Source organism: Camellia sinensis, chromosome 9 (genome assembly GCF_055761805.1).
Source record: "Camellia sinensis isolate YWXY chromosome 9, ASM5576180v1, whole genome shotgun sequence".
In the NCBI taxonomy this organism is placed as follows: domain Eukaryota; kingdom Viridiplantae; phylum Streptophyta; class Magnoliopsida; order Ericales; family Theaceae; genus Camellia; species Camellia sinensis.
The window spans coordinates 177,594,328-177,608,880 of NC_138969.1; positions in this window are offsets into that span (position 1 = coordinate 177,594,328).

Below are 14,553 nucleotides of genomic sequence, written 5' to 3' on the forward strand. Positions count from 1 at the left end.
GCCTTTCATCAGCAAGTCAGCCATGTCACTGATAGTTGTTTCCGTCTTCGCCACGAAATACAAGATCTAATTGACAATAAGGTCATCGTCACACCAACTCAGCAAAGTCTATCGTCATTGGATCAGTGAACCTGGGGATAATGTGATGTGATCAGGGGATGAACCAGCCGCGGGTGGCGTTCGATTTACTCCAGATGTGGCATATGGCACGCACTGTTTTGAGCATTTACAAATGCTAGTTTCTGACTTGGGTATTTAGGTCAGTTTTTGTTGTGTTGTTTTGAGTCTGTCTCTTTGTTTTGAGTCAGTCTTTTTGTTTCGGGTCTGTCTTGTTGTATCGAGTCTGTCCTATTTTGTTAGAGTCAGGTGATTCCGGGGGTGTTACCTCGGGCATCACTATTTTGTTTTGTGTCTGTCTTTTCACTTTCTTTGAGTCTGTTTCTACCATGGAGCCAGTTACACCAACAGTTATGAAAGAAACAGCAGTGGTTTTTCATGCTTTTGTGCTTGCTTCTGCCTTGTGCCAGTTGTGCTAGAAAGTTTGAATGAAACGGCAGTACTTTTCGCCTACTCTTCTGCACCCCAAAATCGTTGCATTGACCTAAGTTTTTCAAAACTTTTTGAACACTGCAGTGAAAACGAAAAGGAAGGAATTCCTCGGTTTTACAAAAATTTGATCATTTGAGAGAAAGAGAGGCATGCTAAGCCTTTAACGATCGAGATCATGCTTGTTAATGTGAGTACTGAGAAGGATCCTGGCTTGATCCAGATTGGTCCCACACTGTCTTCAGCGCGAGCGACTAGTCGCTTCCTTAAAAGATTTCAAAAAAAATGTTTTGTGCAATCCTGCGAAGACTTGTGTGGAATCGCTCTTGAGATTGTGCAGCCTAGGATCGCTCTCAGCCTCGAGACTCGACCCCTCATTTTCAAACCTTGGACTTAAATTCAGAATGGTCAATTGTCAACCATCAAAGGAGGCCTGTGTGGCTATATTTGAAGCAGCCCTCGAACTAGGGGCAAGAAAAGTCAGATCAAGGAGATCAGATGTCGCCAAAAGAAGCTTGCAAAGCTAGATCAGAAGTATCCCTGGAACTAGGGGCAAAAATGCCAAATGTGCTCGAAGAGCCGAAGATGGATCATCCTGCAAATCAATGAAGACTGGCAAGAATGCCAAACCCCAGAAGACAAGAAAGAAAAAAGTATTGCTGAAGAACAACTGAGTTCCTATCCACAACACTAGGGACAAATCCAGCCCCCATGGGATGGACTCCTGCATTGTTAGCGAACAGCAGCCACTCTCCTGGATACGGATGGCTTCAAAACCCTAAAACCATTTGGCATGGACTTGTTACACTTTTACCCTTTGAGTGGCTCGCTTGGGCGAAAACCCGGAAGGGCGACCCAGGCAAAAGTTAGAGCAAAAACATATACAAAAAAAGAGAAGAAAAAAAATATACAAAAGAGAAGAAAAAAATATATACAAAAGAGAGAAAAAAAGAAAAAAAATATACAAAAGAGAGAAAAATACAAGAAAGAAAAAATAATAATATACAAAAGAGAGAAAAAAGAAAGGGAAGAGAGAAAAAGGAAAGAAAAGCTCGCAAGGTCGAAAACCCGCATCGGGCGCCTTGGCAAAAGTTAGAGCCTAAAAAGTGAGGGTTAATACCTGAGTGTACCTTAACCCCGAACTACGTAAGGCTTGATTCCCATCTTTGGGATACGTAGGCAACTTCATTCCGAAGTCCAGCCGTAAAACACTTCAAAATCAACTGTGTCCATGTAATGGTTTTGATCATCTTTGCCTTCTCTGTATCCGAGAGTTCGGTTGTCATCGTCACTCTGAGGACTGATTACAATATGCTGCGGCGTCATCCAAACGAGGGGAAACCTTCCATTGCCACGAGTTGCCATGAGTCGCCACTCAAACCAGGGACAACTTTCCGTTGCCGTGCAGTGTCATTCAAACAAGGGGCAATTTTCCATTGCCTCCGATCCGAGGTTACGCATCTCGAGAGTAAGTTCCGCGCTCGTTGAGCGGCGGCCGTTTGCCAAAAATAGTTTTTGAGAATTTTTACTGAGGTTGACTAATTTTCTCGAAAATTGTTTTATTTTCCAAAAAACTGGACCATTTCTTGGACCCAAAAAAGGAAAATTTTCAGTGCTCATAGCCTGACTTGCATGGTTTTCAAATAAAAAATCGCACAAGTATGTTAATCTAACTCTCGTATTGGTCAAAATTGTTTTAGTAGAAAACCAAAACAAAAAATAGTCAAAATGATGAACTAGGGGCTGAGTTGAGTCAGGCTTCCTGTCTTTCCCCCATTGCCAACATACTTGCCAAGAAGGGCACAGCGGAAGCTAACAAAGAAAGCTCTCTTATCCTCTGAGCAGCGAGGTATCAAGCCAAGTGCGAAGCACGAATTAGAATAAGGTGAGATATTCCACTCCCTCATCTGGACAGATCTGATCACGTCCAAACTCTCCAACAGTGCATTGTCAACCGATGTCAACTGCAGATTTGCTGCACACCCAGTTGTAGCGCAACCCCTCTGTGGGAGAAACTCAATGGCTGTGAGTGGAAGAACAAGAATCTGGTAGAATACCAAGGGCAAGAGCCCACAACTTCCTGCTTATCCATCAACCACCCAGGGGAGGGGTAAAAAAAATGAGAGATTGAAGAATAGAGAGATGTGCGCTGAGAGAAAAAGTAAAGAAAGGGCTTTTTTCAGAAAAACAGAGCTTGAAGGCCGAGTGATGTGAGAATCACAAAATGAGAAAGGGTGGGAAACATTACCCGGAGAAGCTGGCTCCTCGTGCACCGAAAGGTCTCTTGTCTTTGTAACACAGTTGAGTGTTGTGTTTGTGTGTTTTTGTTTGTCTCGATTCTTATTTTGAGTCGTTTGAGGGTCAATAGATGTGTTTAGGTTGTTTTACCTTGTTTTTCCTTTGTTGAGTGGTGTTTAGGTTGTCTTACCTTTGTTTTGCGTAGTTGAGTCGTTTTGCTGTGGTCAGTCGTAGGCCCAATGCCCAGTTGAAAACCTATTCTCACTCTCGATTTCAGAATAAAATCGTTTTGTGCTCAGAGTGCTGTGCCATTCTCCACATTTGTGCAAAAAAGGAATTTGTTCTTTCGAAAACTGCAGGGTTCAACCCAGGTCATGTGAGAACAGTAGAACAAGGACCTATCTGAAGCTATATAGGTTCCAGACTGCAAAGCAAAAGAAAAGAGGGAAAATTTGGACCATCTTAGTCTGTTTCAACTTCGGCAAATTCCGAGACTGCACACCAGGTGCACCTTCTCAGGCCTCAACATTTCTCTGGAGTATGAGTGTATCTCGACCCCAAGTGTAAGCCTGCTTCAAGTCAGAAGGGCAGTCCAAGCAGCACCCGAGGGTTTCACATGCAGATGTTATCTCTCGCCAATATAAACAGGGTGTCCCCTTTTGAGCTGAGCGTATTGCCAAGTCCTCTGAAAGGTAAATCGAAGGCACCAGAGTACATGTTTGATGCCCTTCCATTGCATAGAATGTGCACTTTCATATACACTTCTGTTATATGCGTGCCACGGATCGTTATGATTCATGCATAGAATATGCTTGCTTTCGATTCTGCATAGAATATGCTTTCAATATTCCATAGAATATGCTCCTGTTTCTTGCATAGAAAATGCTCGTATTTTTTGCATAGAAAATGCACTCTTCCATACTTGCATAGAAAATGCACCTCATTTGCATAGAACATGCATTTACCCGCACTGTCTTGTGCACTTACACTTTGTATCTCACTAGCACTGTCTTGTGCATCTTGTGGTTGTATCTTACTCGCACTATTTTGTGCATTGCATATCAATCGCGCTGTTTAGCGTATCGCACTGTTTAGTGCATTTCAAATCAATCGCGCTGTTTAGCGCATCGCACTTTCTTGTGCATTTCAAATCACTCGCACTGTTTAGCGTATCACACTGTCTTGTGCATTTTAAAATCAATCACGCTGTTTAGCGTATCGCACTTTCTTGTGCATTTCAAATCAATCGCACTGTTTAGCGTATCGCACTGTCTTGTGCATTTCAAAATCAATCGCGCTGTTTAGCGTATCACACTTTCTTGTGCATTTCAAATCACTCGCGCTGTTTAGCATATCGCACTGTCTTGTGCATTTCAAAATCAATCGCGCCGTTTAGCGTATCGCACTTTCTTGTGCATTTCAAATCACTCGCGCTGTTTAGCGTATCGCACTGTCTCGTGCATTTCAAAATCACTCGTGCTATTTAGCGTATCGCACTGTCTTGTGCATTTCAAATCACTCGCGCTTTCTTGCGCATCGTACTATTTTGTGCAGTTTAGCACTCGCGCTTTCTTGCACATCGCACTGTTTTGTGCCGTTTATCACTCACGCTTTCTTGCGCGTCGCACTATTTTGTGCAGTTTACACTCACGCTCGCTTGCGCATCGCACTATCTTGTGCATTTTATTACATGCTCTCTCTCATCTTGCATAGAAAATGCTTGTAGGATTTGTCAGTGCATTGCGTCGCACTGTTTTGTGCACCTTACTTGCATTTTGCATGCATTCTATCATGCTTTCTTGCGCACCTAACCTGTACTTGTTAGTACGTTGCATCGCACTGTTTCGTGCATCTTCTTAGCACTGTTTTGTGCATTCACTCTTCACTCGCACTTTCTTGTGCACTCTCTGGTCTAGGAGACCTTAAATCCTCTAAAGGTGCAATTTCTTTGGTGTTTGTCGTGCCCGAACGACTTCCGGTGGTCTGGTATAGCCACCTGCCTGTGTTTGCGGTGAGTTCCTAAGAGACCAACTGAGACGGTGGAAACTAGAGTTCGAATGGCTCATGCCTAGAACACAAAGGTTCGGGATTTCCGAGACTAAAGTCTGGTTTAAATACCCAGGGTTGTATCCTCAGCTTGAAATCTGTATGGCAGCCCCATAGATTGAGATAGCATCTGTATGCACCTCAATTCTGGATACTGAACCAACCTAGTCTGTCACCCTGTTGGAGAATAGGGAAAACTGCGGCCACAGCCAGGGAGAAAAGTAGTACCTGCAGTTTAATCAAGAAGAAGCGGAAGGTCCTCGGTAGCATGAGGTAGGTCATCGCCAATTACCCCTGTAAGGTACCTTCGCTTTCTAGCTATTACATTGCATTTTTTTTTACATTGCATTGCATGGCATAAATCCCCAATTTTTAAACCGGCTTCGCGTAGCGTATAAGCCCAATTTTCAAACTGGCTTCACGTAGCGTATAAGTCCAATTATCCAATTCTTCCTGCATATCATTTGCATCCTGCCGCTGAACTACGCTGGTTTGATTCCTTGCAAAGGGATACGTAGGCAGCCTGCGGGCACAACCATTTATTTATTGGTATTTTGTTTATTTGTCCAAGTCTTCGGCCATGTCAAAAATAGGTCGTCTCTGGGCTTTGACATTCACTCACGTCATATCATGACTCACAAGTTCTGTCAAAGAGGGGCAACTGTAGACACCCCATTTTTTATCGCCCTTAAAACTTGGGCGTTACTGATGGTTTACTTAGTGGAGAAAGGTGTGCAGGGCAAAGATCCAGTTTCTTCGGCAAGGAGAGGAACAAATCTCAACCTCACACCCCATTTTGGACCAAAGCTATTTTGGATGGTTTTTAGACCTTAAAATCCTCTCTCTCAAAACATTTTTGAAATAAAGTTTCTACAATGTTCCGAGGCTCACATTTTGTCAAATGATGCGCTTTTCGATAAACTGAGAAAGGACAAAGGGGAAATGAATGAAAGAGAGATGAAATCTTTGAAAAATCTTTCAAAACACCTTGCTTAGGGGTTTGAAGTTGAAGAAAGGAGGAGAAGAGAGAAGAAACCAAGTGGGAGAAGAAGATAGGCAAGAATCGCTAAGAGAGGGAAGAGCATTCCTCGCTAAATCAGGCTTATCTGTCGATGCACTTGGATTTAAGCTATGAGGCCACCACTGTTGGAAATAAGACTTCCGGGGCTTCATTTTGCATTCAAGAATCTCTTAAAATCGAGTCTGGATGGGGGAGATATGACTGGTTGAAGTTAGGCATCATCCCGGTTGGACCGAACTGAACAGCCTTCACAAAAATAGGCATAACTTTTTTCACAGTTGGAATTTTGATGGAAAGGTGGTTCCATTGGAAAGCTTACTTCTGGGGCTTCAATTTGGGCACAAGAATGACCTGAAAAGGAGTTCACATGAAGGAGTTATGCCCGTTTGAAGTTAGACTTACATAGCAGATTTTTCCTGCCGACCGACCAAAACAGATGGCCGACCGACCAAATAGATGGCCGACCGACCAGTTAAAGTAGCCGGCCGACCAATTTTGCTAGCCGACGACCTTCCAGTGTATTCTACAGATTGAATGGATGCCAGCTGTGCCAGCTGGAGGGCACAGACTGGATCCTCCATACACGTATGGACGATATGCACCCTTGTTTAGCTTTCTCAAGAAGCTTTACACTTTGTTTTGTCTATACAGGAGAACCTCCTTCTCATTTGCACAGGTTCTGAAAATTCCAGAGGCATACATACACTCTCTCCCTTTGTATCTCTCCCTTCTAACTTCAAAGTGTAAGGTTCTTGGCTTCATTACCCTACACCTCCTAACCTAACCTCTCCATCATCCATCCAAGCATCTTGGAGCTTATTTTCAGAGGCTAAGGGACTGGTTTTTGGGACCAAAGGCTACTGGAATTCTTGGCTACAAGGGTAACACACTCACCTCCCTTTTTAAGGCTTATCTTGCTTCATAGCTTACCCATACTTGCAAGCATTTTTGAGCTTTGTCATAAACTGAAAAAGGTCTTATTTTGAGCTCCTCTTGAAGTTTGTTTAAGGACATTTTTCTGTTAGAGGTCATCTACACCCTTGTATACTCCATCCCCCTTTTAAGGCTTATCTTGCCTCATAGCTTAGCCATAATTTCAAGCTGATTTAAGCTTAGCTATAAACTGAAAAAAGTCTTGTATTTGCATGCTTAAGATGTTTGTTTAAGACTATTTTGGTGTTGGGGGTCATCTCCCCCCCTTGCATGCTTGTTTTGGCCTTGTTTTGTGCCATTCTTTGAGACCTTCGAGCAAGCCCTTGCTTGGCCTCCTAGCCACTGAAATCCAGTGGATTTTCAGTGGTAGGTTTTCTATTTTGAGGGTCGAAATCAGAGGGGGTGGCCCCCCCCTCTCTTTTGGTTCTTGTTTGCTTGCATTTTGGTCCATCAAAGGAGCCTATGCTTAGATCATTTGGAAGCTTGGTTCAGGCCATTTTTGGGGACCTTTAGGACCTGCCTAGACCCTATCTAGGGCTGGTTTGGTCCCCTTGGGTGTCCCTCTTGCATGTGTATAACAACCCCTTGCATGGCCTTCCAAAGGAGCACCTCATTCTAACATGCGTTGGCTCTATTTCAGTGGGTATTTGGTGTTTATTTAACATGTTTTATCTCTATCCCATGTTGGTTTGGCGACCCTTGGCATGCACCATACACTTGCTTTGTATTCCCCTATTTTGCCTAGAAATGCATCTTCCCTTTGGACCACCATGCTTGCATATTTTGGCTTAGCTTTGTGAAGTTTTTGGTCATGTTTTAACATGCTTAAGGTCTATCTTGGGTCTTTGGAGTCATGCTTTCCATGCTTTGTATAGCTTCTTTGTATTCTAGCTTACTAGCCTTGGGTGTGTGGGTCACTAGCATGCTTTACTTGGCTTGTTCTCATGATTTGGCATCATTGGAGACCATATTTCAGTCCATATTCCATGCTTGCATACTTGCATTTTCCATACCTTTCATGCTTTGGTGAGTTGATGGCTTATGCTCCATGTTTAGGCCTTTGTGCATGCATGCTTGTGTGTGTGTTTCCACGCCTTTGTTGCATCATTATGGCCACTGATTTTGGCATGCTTGCGAGCTATCCATATTAGTTTCAGGCCATCATCGCATGTTGTTACATGCCATGTTTGCTTACATGTTTAGGTTGCGTGCCTAGTATACATTGCTCATTTGCATGCTCATGTTGCATACTTAGCCTCCATGCTTAGGTTGCATTTCATTGAGCATGCATCCCTTGCCTCTTGATCAATCATGATAGGGGTTGGGACCCTCTGATGTGTTTTGTGCTTGTATTTCATTCGATATCGAAGTTGCACACTTGGCTTTGGGGCTATCATGCATTGAAATGTGTGATTGATAGCCCGAGGGTCGAGAGCCATACTCCCTTGAGTCCATAACATGATAGGGAGGATGGTTGTGCACACATTTGCTTTGAAATTCCATGCCATACACTGCTTGCCCTCTGCTGCTGTCAATTACAGGTTCTGCAGGAAGTTTTGGCCGGTCGGCTACATATAGTGCCAACCGACCAACAATTTGTGGCCGATATCTTAAACAGTGGCCGATGATGATTCCCTATGGTCGGTGATCATCCCTCCTAGCCGGTGGTATTTCCCAACATCAAGGGAGTATACCCCGGGACTTTGGCAGTCCTCAGAGGAGCAGGGCAGTGTTAACAGAGGCAGTAGTGCTATGGCAGCGAGTTTCCGGGCAGTACAAGTCAAGCATGCATCATCCAAACATTTCGAGGCGGAGGTTGTGGCCACTTTAATTCTGCATTTAATTTGTTAATTAATTAGCAGTATTCATTTGTTTTGTAATATTTATTCGGACCCTCCAAGTGAGGGCAATTTTGTAATAAGTGTGCGTGAGTGTGTGTATGTCTTCCAACCCCACATCTTTCTCCCTTTAGGTTACCCGCTTATGATGGTTAGATTAGGGCATGTTTCAATTAGCATACAGTATGATAGCATGTTTGCATTCATTCATCTGTTTTGCATGCACCGGGCTCGGCGCATCATACTAACTGCATTATATTTCAATTCCAAGTTGAATACGTGTTAGTTGTAGCATTTCACATGTCATTATAGATTAGCCGAGCCTATCTTAGTTGCATTTTGTATGTGTTGCATTAGCCATCTTAACATCAGTTAGGATCATGCATTGATTACTAACTAGCTTTTGTTTTTGCTTGGAGTACTCGGTAAGCATTTATGCTTTAGCATACCGCATGCGTGTGATTGTTGCCATAATAGCATGATTACCATGAGGCTAGCTGCTTATGTGATATAACTGCTTGAATGCCTGTGGATGGAGGTTGAATTAACTAAATTGGGATAATGCATTAAAACTGTGAGTTTTAAGCCCAGTAGATAGTGGCAAAACCATCTTTTCTAAAGCCCACTTGAGGGTGGCAAAACCTGCATTTCGGCCTACTTGCCAGTAGCAAACCATTTTCAAAACAAGCATGAAATGTTTTGTTCCAATTTAGGCAATTTGGTCTATACTTGTTTGCTGTGTGCATAACATAGTAATTCTAGGCTAATAACTGGACGTTTTCAAAAACGGATATCATGGTTAGTAGAGGCCGATCTTCGGATCGGGTGAGAGGGGGTGCTCATAGCTAACCTTCCCCAATCGTACCCAAACTCCCGAGCCGAGGCAACTTTGGTGATGACGGACACGTGGCCTTTGGCACCGAGTCAGGGTTTCCTAAATTTCCCCATAAAAAATATTTAGGTGGCGACTCTGTATCTGGCAAAGCAGTCCATGTTTGGCAGTTCTTTTCTAAAAATCTATTTTCTCAAAACGATTTGCCGGATTTGGACTCTTTGGTTCAAATTAAGAATCATGACTATCTGAGAGTCCTGAATTGTAGTGAACCCAATATGAACAGAACGGGGGGGGGGACCTCATCCTCCCGGAGTGTTCGGGGACGTCTACAACATCAAACAAAAGCTACAGAGAATACGCCCAGATTGGGCTTTGAAGATTAAGAAAGAAGTCACCAAGCAGATAGACGCAGGGTTCTTGCTAGTATCTGAATATCCAACTTGGTTGGCCAACATTGTTCCGGTGTCGAAGAAAGATGGCAGAATTCGAGTGTGTGTGGATTTCAGAGATATGAACAGAGCCAGTCCGAAGGACAACTTCCTTCTACCGCACATCGACAAATTGGTGGACTTCATCGCAGGCCATGCATTGCTCTCCTTCATGGATGGATTTTCCAGGTACAACCAGATTTTGATGGCACCCAAGGATAAAGAGAAAACTACCTTCACCACGCCGTGGGGAACCTACTGCTACAGGGTGATGCCGTTTGGATTGAAGAATGTTGGGGCTACCTATCAATGTGCTGCAACCATAATTCTGCATGACATGATCCACAAAGAGGTTGAGGTATACGTGGACGACATGATTGTTAAGTCCAAGGAAAGAGAGGGCCACTACACCGCCTTGGAGAAATTCTTTCAACAGATCAGAGAGTACAGGTTGAGGTTGAATCCACAGAAGTGTACATTTGGTCTAACAGCAGGGAAAATGCTGGGATTCTTGATCACACAGAGGGGCATCGAGGTCGATCCTTCCAAAATTAAGGCAATCTTAAAAATGCCACCACCAAGGACTAAAAAAGAGGTGCGAGGCTTTCTAGGTAAAATGCAATTCATAAGACAGTTAATTGCAAAATTAACCTTAACTTGTGAACCACTATTTGGTCTCCTGAAGAAAGGAAAGAAATTCCAATGGAATGACCGATGGCAGTTCGCTTTCGAGCAGATCAAGTAGTATCTACAGAATCCGCCTATGTTGTAGCCGCTAGAGCTGGGAAAGCCGTTGATTCAGTATCTATCAGTAACGGACACAACAATGGGATACATGCTTGCGTAGGAATCTGAGGATAAGGTGGAGAAAGCCATCTACTACCTGAGCAAGAAAATGCTGGAATATGAGTCCCGTTACACCCCTTTGGAGAAGGCTTGTTTGGCCTTGGTATGGGCTAGCAGGAAATTGAGACACTACTTGCTAGCTCACTATAACAAGTCTGCGGGGGACCTCGCTACAGCTCGGACTCGATTCGTGTCACGGTTCTTAATCTGAACCAAAGAGTCAAAATCCGACAAATCGATTTGAGAAAGCAGATTTTTGAAAGAAGTGCCAAACATGGACTGCTTTGCCAGATACAGAGTCGCCACCTAAATATTTTATTTTCGAAAATTTAGAAAACCCTGACTCGGTGCCAAAGGCCACGTGTCCGTCATCACCAAAGTTGCCTCGGCTCAGGAACTTGGGTAGGATTGGGGAAAGTCACTTCGTGAGCACCCCCGCTCGCCCGGTCAGAGACCGGCCTCTACTAACCATGATATCTATTTTTCAAAACATTGTGAGTTCTTATTCCGGTTATTAGCCTAGGTTACTATGTGATGCGCACAGCATACAAGTATAGACCAGGTCGCCTGAATTGGAACAAAACATTTCATGTTTGTTTTTTTTGAAAGATGGTTTGCTACTCGCAAGTAGGCTTAAAATGCAGATTTTGCCACCCTCAGGTGGGCTTAGAAAAGATGGTTTTGCCACTATCTAGTGGGCTTAAAACTCACACTCAATGATTCGTTCCAATCCAAATAACCCAACCTTCACCCACAGGCATTCAGGCAGTTATATCACATAAGCACATATCCTCATGGCAAGCATGCTATTCATGGCAGTCACTCACACGCATGCAAGGATGCTAAAGCATAAAACTCACCGGGTACTCCAAGCCAAAACAGAGATTACATTAGAAATCATGCATGATCCTAAGTATACAGAAATGCCTAATGCAACACATGCAAAAATGCGACTATAGCAAGCTCGGCTATTCTAAACATGGCATATGGAATGCTACAGCTAACATGTATTTAACTTTGAAATTGAAAATACAATGTAGTTAGTATGATGCGCCGAGCCCGGTGCATGCAAAACAGATGAATGATGCAAACATGCTGTCATACTGTATGCTAATTGAAATATGCCCTAATCTAACCATCATAAGCAGGTAAATAAAAGGGAAGAAAGACGTGGGGTTGGAAGACATACAATACACTCACACGCACACTTATTACAGTTGTGCCCTGGCATAGAGGGTCCGAATAAATATACAGTCCCAAATAAATAATTACAGTCCCGAATAAAAGAATAATACAGTCCAAATATTACAGTCCAAATAATATACAAATTCCTAATTAATTAACAAATTAACTAAGAAAGCGGTAAAACTGGCGTGCAAGCCAGGGACTGCCTTGCTTCTGATGAATGATGTATGTTTAGGCTGCCTTGCGCGGAAATCCACCGGGATGCCCCAATTAGCCTCTGTTTGCACCGATTCTTGAAATGCGTGCCAAACCTCGGAAGACCGCTGATTCTTGATTTGCTGCAACAGAGAGCAGGAAAAGGGCATAGCAATGTATTTTCACAAATATATGCATGCCTCGATCCTCGTGCCACCAATCACGCATACCGAGGCATGATGGCCGAGGAGTCGAATTGCACAATTTAATATGAAATGAATGCACATGAAAACACGACAAGACCTAACTCCATCACGGGTAATTCGGAGTATCGGTGACCGGGGAATTGAGACACATTCCGTTACTCGGAGTACGAAATGTACCTCGTTTCCCGTGCCCAGGCTAACCCCTATCCCGAACACGATGCAATATGCATGGCATGCAACTAAGATACAATCCTAACATACACAATGTTATGGAATGGCATACACGCTATACGAGGTAATACACAACTGGGCATACACAATGCTGTGGATGAAATGGCATATAGAATGCAACATGGACTTATACTAACATGAGGGAGTCTCAGCCACACTCACATAAGAGGCCGATGGATGAAAATGGAGTGCCTTGAAATGCGTGCTCACGGGCACGCAAACTGAAGCAATGGCATACGCAATGCAATATGGCTAACATGGCATATAGAATGCAACATGGACTTATACTAACATGAGAGAGCCTCAGCCACACTCACATAAGAGGCCGATGGATGAAAATGGAGTGCCTCGAAATGCGTGCTCACGGGCACGCAAACCGAAGCAATGGCATACGCAATGCAATGGCATGGAAAATGATATGCAAACATGCTAATGGAATTTCAGCACTGAAATGTGGGGGAAAAACAGCCCCAAAATGAGGCGAAAGTACACCCGAGGCATGGAATAGTCCCGAAACATGAATTTTGGCACCCGAAATGGCCTATAGCTATACCAAACATGCACAATATGGACATGCAATGAATAGGCAGTAGCAAGGCAGCCCCAAAATTAGCATTTTACCAGTACAAATCATGGCCAAACAGCAAGCAAAGATAGGGCAACAATGGCATGCAAGAATAGGGGCCAAGATAGGGCAATGAAACAAGTGGTATATGCAAAACCCAAACTGAAAAATTCCCTTCTACAACACTAAAGAGGGACCAAAAATATGCACATTTACAGTTTATGGCCGGTCCCAAAACAGCATGCACATAAGCCAAAAATATCATGCAAAATATGGCCAAAAGGAGGGATACAACACAAAGTATATAAATGATGCCTCAAACCATGAAAGGTCCTTAATGAAACATGAAGAATGGGCCAAAATAAGACCTTTTCTAGCTCTGTAAAATGACCAAAAACAGAAGCACAAGGGGCTGCCAAGTCATGCAAAAATGGGGATTAAAAGAGAGATACAACACAAAGTATAAGAAGGGTGCCTCAAACAGTGAAGGACCCTTAATTAAACATGAAGAGATGGCCAAAATAAGACCTTTTCTAGCTCTGTAAAATGACCAAAAACAGAAGCACAAGGGGCTGCCAAGTCATGCAAAAATGGGGACCAAAGATGGATATAAAGACAAGTGGTACATGGAAGTCCCAAAAAGTGATGAGCCCTTCCTCAATGTTGAAGAGGGGCTCAAAATAAGTCTGCTTACAGTTTACATCATGCTCCGAAACAGATCACACATAAGCTAAAAATATCATGCAAGAAAATGGCATTCAAGAAGGATATTGAAGCAAGTGCAAGATGGGGGGCTCAAACAGGGTTGAGCCCTTAATGAGATAAGAAAATGAGCTCAAAAAAATGACCTTTCAAGTTTTGGTCGGAGCTCAAAACAGCAAGCATGTATGGCTTACAAATGATACAAGAAATGGACCGAAAAAGGGGAAAATGAAACTCACCCTTGATGACAAGTCTTTAGCAACTCTTAGCTTGAGTTTGTAGCACCCTTAGGCCTTAGAGAACACCTTCAAACTTCTGGAGTGGAGGATGGAAGGGTGGGGGTTGGTGGTCTAGAAGAAATGGTGGTAGAACTTAGGAAGTTTTTGCTTGAAAGAGATAGATGGAGGAGGATTTTTGTATGCAAGCTTGAAGGTAGTTTTTTCTAACCCCTAATACAAGAGATGGCAGCTGGTTATATGGACCAAAGAGAGGGAGCAAAGGGAGGGAAAGAGTGGCGGAAAAGGAGGCAAGTTTTTCCCCAAAAAATATCCCCCGGATTGAGATATTTTCTAGGGGATACAGCTATACAGCTGTAAAGTGTGTATTGCAAGGAACATGGCCGGCCCCCTTTCAAAGCTGAAGGTGGCCGGCCGGCTACCTCGCATGGCCGGCCGGCCAAGGGTCAAAAGGGTCAAGGTGAATTAGTGGCCGGCCACCACAAATTGCTGTCCTCCCATG